Raw genomic sequence first — 5,893 nt, 5'->3', positions numbered from 1 at the left:
CATGAAAACATCTTATTGAAAATAATAAATAAAATAGCTTTGAAAATCAAGATGTTTTTCTTTTAAAGATAAGTTCATATTTCTCACTGGGGATATAAGTTTAGTTTTGAGACAGCTATAAAATTATATGTATAGCAATTCAGATATTCAATAAGATTTGAATAAATGATAAAATAAAATATTAAAAAAAAAAAAAAAAGTTAAAATTCCAACTACTAGATACACTTGAATAAACTAGTGGATAATGACTCATCTACTCACAGTTTTGCAAATTTTTTCTCTTTATTGAAATATTTCTCCTTAGTTATAAACTTTATTGATGTGTGATATTATGTTGCAATATTTCAGATGATATGGAAATAAAAGTAGTTTTTTCATATCAAATATTATAATCTTTAAATTGTATGAAATATTTATCAAAATACACTGTTATTGCAGACATGTCATATATAAATAATATTTATATCCTTTGTTGAGATTTTTTTTTTGTCTGGATAGCAAGATATTCCTTAATTGTAATTCATTAGTAGAACATCTCATAAGTTAAACAGTAGGCTAAAGTTATATGCTTGTAACTTTTACGTTTTCAATTCTGAATGTGTTTATTGCCATTTTAAAGTTAATAAACCATTGTTTTACTGAAATATTAAACAAAATCAAGTTTACTGTTAAGATTCAAATTTAGGAGTAATAGTTTAAATCACAAATTTGTATGAGAGCCTTCTATTTTATTGATGTGAACGTTTAGTTAGTGATACACATGAAATGAAATATCACTTAAGCTCTGGCTGGGTACTTTAAAATTTCAGATAATTTTAATACAAAATCGTTTATAAATATATCTTTACTTGTTAATTTCATTTTCACTTACTTTAGTTACGTTTAAGTAACAATGTTAATCCATTTAATTGTTGAAAGGCAATAACTTTAAAGTAAACTTGTTAATTAAATGTTGAAATTGTTCTAGAGTTCTTTTAACTTCATAAATTCTGATGTTCTATGAGTAAAATTGCTGAAAAGACCAATCCCTAGAGTCATTTAAGATATTGCTATAAGATTTAGATTAATTACTTAGAGCGAACCTTTTCAAAATTTGATCATGTTCCAAAAAGATAGATATAGTCGATATCATTAAGAGACGTAAGATGGTTAAGAACTAGAGTCTTCTAGTGAATAGCAAAATAAACTAGACATTACAATAAACTATGAATCATCAATTTTAGAGTAGAAGGGAGATAACTATAAAACAGTTCTCTGATTTAGCTCCCTTAAACAGACTTGTTGCCCCCACCAAGCTAATTATGAAATGTTATAAAAGAAAAAAAAAGCTACAACGCTATTATTAAATAGCTTACCTCCAGAACAGATAGTTAGAATTTAATGTTGGAAAATGATGAGTTACCAATAATCAATTTCGGAAACTTTGCTAATCATACGATGTTTAATTAAGTTTAAACAGTCAGTCATCTTGGACTAAATTTTAATATGGTATCTGCACAATCAAATCAAAAATTACTTTGAACTGGCAGGATTATATACAAGTTTATTATACCTCAGATAGTGTCCTTTGAAAAGATAAATGACAATGTATATACAACATTTGAGAAAGTTTACTTTTATTTGATTATTTAAGAAATGAATTTTTTTACATTTTATTATGAATGAAAATGTTTCCAATTATGTCATAATGAAAGAAATATAGAAGAACATACAGCACATGTAAGATACAAAACATAAAGGTTACCACACATATAAAACAAATGCCTTCCCCATCTTGAATCATAATCTCATATACATATTTTCTGGATGCTATAAATTTATTCATGCAAATATCATTTGATATATAAATATATATATATGAGAGAGAGACATATATATATGTATATACATATAGGCCAGGTCTTTAATTACAGATTGTTAAATATAGATGATAAATATTCTCTACTAAAATGTAGGATAAAATTCAATAAGATGAAAGATTTATAAACTAGATTTAAAATAGATATTTGATAGCTTAATCCAATAGCTAAAATGAAAACAGTAATGAATGCTGAATTTATTAAATGCTTAACTTTTTCTATACTCTTTATTTGTTTTATCAAGGTGAATCTAATATCTTTATTGAAACTAACTGCTAAGTATCTTAAAAACTGTGAGATAAAAAATCAAGTAACTAAAGTTATTTTAATTAATTTAAGAACCAAATTAACTTATAAATTTTCCAGTTATTTTGCATAAACAATTAATTTATGACAATTAGCTAAGTTAAAATGAAAAATAAATGTAACCAGACAAAATGTTTGTAATTTAATTATATTTAGCAGAAAAACGTTGAAAATAAATGCTTTCTAAAAATCCTATTTATTTTCGGTAAAAAGATTGTTCTATTTTCTAATAACTAGAATAGATTCACAGCTTTAAAATTTGAATATAATTACTACAGAAAATTCATTCCAAACAAGAAAGAATATCTGTAAAGCAGAGATCAAAAATATGGTTTTACAAAAATGAAAACTTAGATATGATCTGGTTTATAAGTTTCAGCAAATAATTGAACCAAAGAAAATTAACAATGGAACAATTATAAAGTAAATTCATAACAATAAGCTATTTTATTATATAAAGAATTATATAATGAAATCACAAAAACCATACATACATGCAAGTGTGCATGTATGTATGGTAGGAAAACTGTAGCTCAAACTTTGTCAAGTATTTAATATGCAAATAAGAACTTGACATTCTTCATATCTAAACAGTCTATGATTGGAATTTAGCAAACACTGCACAACAGCTGCACATCTTACAAGAACCTGATAAAAAATCAACAATAATGCAGCTAATTTTTTTTTTTTTTTTTAAAGTGAAAGAAAATATAATTTACTTAGAATAGAATTAAGAGGGTTAAACTATAGTGCAGACAGTGTCAAAAGAGTGAAGAGTGTTTTTTTCAGAATTAAAACCCATAGACACATGCTGGTCTATTTGTAGTGAAGGACAGGCATGCTATATTAATAATTCTTTTGTGTCTGCACTTGCAGTTCCCATCTTGTTAAGATTGTTACAATTAATCAGTGGCGAGCACTCAAACGATTCTGAGAAGGATCTGTACAAGAGCTATGACAATAGTAGCTAGTAACACTTTATTCCAGTAGAGCTAGAGAAAGTAAATAGCTTACTCTTTCTTGGCTAACAGAACTGGCAGTTTAATTGGGCTTAATAAGGAAACGTAGCATTTGTTCAAGTTGGTTACACAAGACTAAACAGTAGATTCTTGCATGACCCATTCGAAGGGCCAAGTGAAACCTTTTTCGAAAGCCTGAATGGTTATAGATGCATATTATTCTTGCAGCTGCTTTAAGCAGCAGTTGCAGCTGCAGAATACATTAAAAGCAATGCCTTAGAGCTACATCATCACGGTAGATTACAGCATCAAAATCTACCCACCTGAATTTCAATTCTAAGTAGAGATGAATCAAACACAGCTTTTAAATTATAAAAAAAGAAAAAGAAAGGAAAAAAAATTGAAAAAGAAAAGTGTTTTTGTCAATTTTTTGAGAAGTGAGGTCAAAACAATATGAATGAGAAAAATGGTAAAAACACTGATAAAAAAATATTTGGATATGCAGGGGAGAAGGGAAAGAAATGAAGAGGTAAGAAAGGAAAGACTGGAGGAGGATAAGTGTGTAGGGGGTATTATCAGACAACAACAGCAAGTGCCGATCGTTGTTGGATTCTTGTTGTGAGTGAATGAAATGATGACAGTCAATAAGGGACGAGAAGATCCACATCCTGATTGGTGGTGGCTCTCAATGCATTAAACACTGATTGTTAACTTACATCTGATATGCAAATTCAGGTATGGATAAAACTGGTTGGAGGGTGGGGAAAGGCCCACTCAGAGAGCTCTCGATACATTCAGCCATTAACAATCTTAAACAAAACAGCAGTTAGAAAGAAGTGCCTGGTTGTGAAAATTGGCAAAAAAAGTTGAGACAACTTGAATGGCTTTATATCGTACCAGTCCATCATTAGGCTATTGTTGAAGAATAGGAAATATATCTAGAGTATTTGATAAAAGAAACTGTGTTTAGCTCATTGTTTCTCTAATGATATGTCTCAATTGCTTGTCTATCTTATAGAATATAAAAGTATAAAAGTAAAGAAAAGTTGTATACAACATTTGCTTGTTGGATATGATGGAGGCAATTTTACAAGTAGAATTTTGAGGGGAATGACCGGAGGCTTTTATAAACGTCAGCTGTAAGCCCCCACAGTAAAAAGCAGCTACTTATCACTGTAAAGAAATATAATTGCAGGAAATTACTGTCATTGTTATCATAATAATAATTATTTGTTATATTATTATGTAAGAAAGTTGATATACAATAAAGTGATAATAGGAACAAAACTTTGATGAGAATATCTTTCATAAGACAACACAAATGTTTTTTTTTTTGTTTTTTTTTTTTAATTGAGCAAAACAACTCAATATTACTATTTTGAAAATATACAAATGACTGCTGTTGTTTACCTCCAGTGTAACCTTGATTATATAGACTAATGATCAAAAACATTCCAACCATGGCCATCATACCTTTTTCCTATGTGTAGAGAACTTTGGATCACATTACCAAACATATACTTTTTTAAAAACATAAGACAAACACAGATATATCAAATACCATACCTCATAAATTCTCAATTTATCAAATTATCTCCACCTCTAGAAGAAGTGTCATAATTACCAAATGGCAATTAAGACCAATTCCAATTGAGAAGTGGGTGAAATTTTTCAATTCAAGAATTACCCAAAGTTGATATACCATTAAGGAAAGGAACTGCCTTATTGTATAAACACCTTTTTTTCTGACTCAATAGCTGTCATTAGTATGACAATTCTCTGAATTATTTACTGTAGCCAAGGGAATTATATTAATACAGATGAAACAAGAGTAGAATACATTTATGGTCCAAGTAATTTGCATCATTTAAACAAAAACAAACTAAGAGAAATAACTCAGAGAAGCCAGTGGAAAGTATTTATACAACATAGACAAATACAAGTATATCAGATACCATACAATATAAATCAAGACTTGGACAACTTGGAATGCAAAGCCTTCTATGCAGGATGGCGCACAATGTTATACTGGAGATACATTGATGATGCATTTATACTAACCCATTCCAGGGATGAAGTGACTAGGATCCATGATATCCTCAACAACACCCAGCCATAAATGGCTCACTTATCCTTTTGGACTTCAATGTTTCCTTTGCCTCAGGGCCGATAAAATCTGATTCTTTGGGAAAATGACGAAGAGAGACATCTTCCTCCACTCAGATTTGGTGTATCCCAAAACACTGAAACACAATGTGGCTATTATTGAACTCAATCTGATACCTGAGTAGGTGTGATAAAGCCCAGATAGAGAACTCAGCATGAATAAATTTTGTCTCTAAGGGTATACACGCAACATTTCGTTGAAAAGGTGTGTGACATGGTAAACATACAAGCATACGCATACCACAAGGGACCAGATCAAACAGAACAAAATCGACATCAATGACAGTCACCAATAATGTACAGATGTATAGTAACAGAGTCAGTGCCAAGAATGGCCAATAAGCTGGCGACAACATCAGAAACAACAACAGCCAACAATGCAATGACTGAACTGGCATTGTTGAGATTAGAGCCTTAAATGACCAAAGACACGGCAAACTTATTAATATCTACAAAAAGAATGACTGAAGGATGAAATGGGGAAAGAATAAACATTGGGTCCACATTGACTTTTTATATTAGGGGAGTGGCTGTGTGGTAAGTAGCTTGCTTACCAACCACATGGTTCCGGGTTCAGTCCCACTGCGTGGCACCTTGGGCAAG

The 5,893-nt window shown here is 30.0% G+C and overlaps 1 protein-coding gene across 4 annotated transcripts in view; it reads right to left on the bottom strand.

Annotated features, from left to right (window-relative positions):
* Positions 1–5,893, bottom strand: part of LOC106874583 (putative mediator of RNA polymerase II transcription subunit 26) — a 235,200-nt gene that overhangs the window by 116,693 nt on the left and 112,614 nt on the right. The window contains exon 1 of one of the 4 annotated variants that reach the window (XM_052970260.1): positions 872–1,161. The exons of the other annotated variants lie outside the window; for them this stretch is intronic. The gene's annotated coding sequence lies outside the window, so the exon portion shown is untranslated. Of the gene's footprint in view, positions 1–871; positions 1,162–5,893 lie in introns of those variants that run through there. 4 annotated transcript variants of the gene reach the window in all.

Source organism: Octopus bimaculoides, chromosome 8 (genome assembly GCF_001194135.2).
Source record: "Octopus bimaculoides isolate UCB-OBI-ISO-001 chromosome 8, ASM119413v2, whole genome shotgun sequence".
NCBI lineage: Eukaryota > Metazoa > Mollusca > Cephalopoda > Octopoda > Octopodidae > Octopus > Octopus bimaculoides.
Note: the sequence above shows the minus strand (reverse complement) of the source record. Positions and strands in the feature narration are given on the sequence as shown.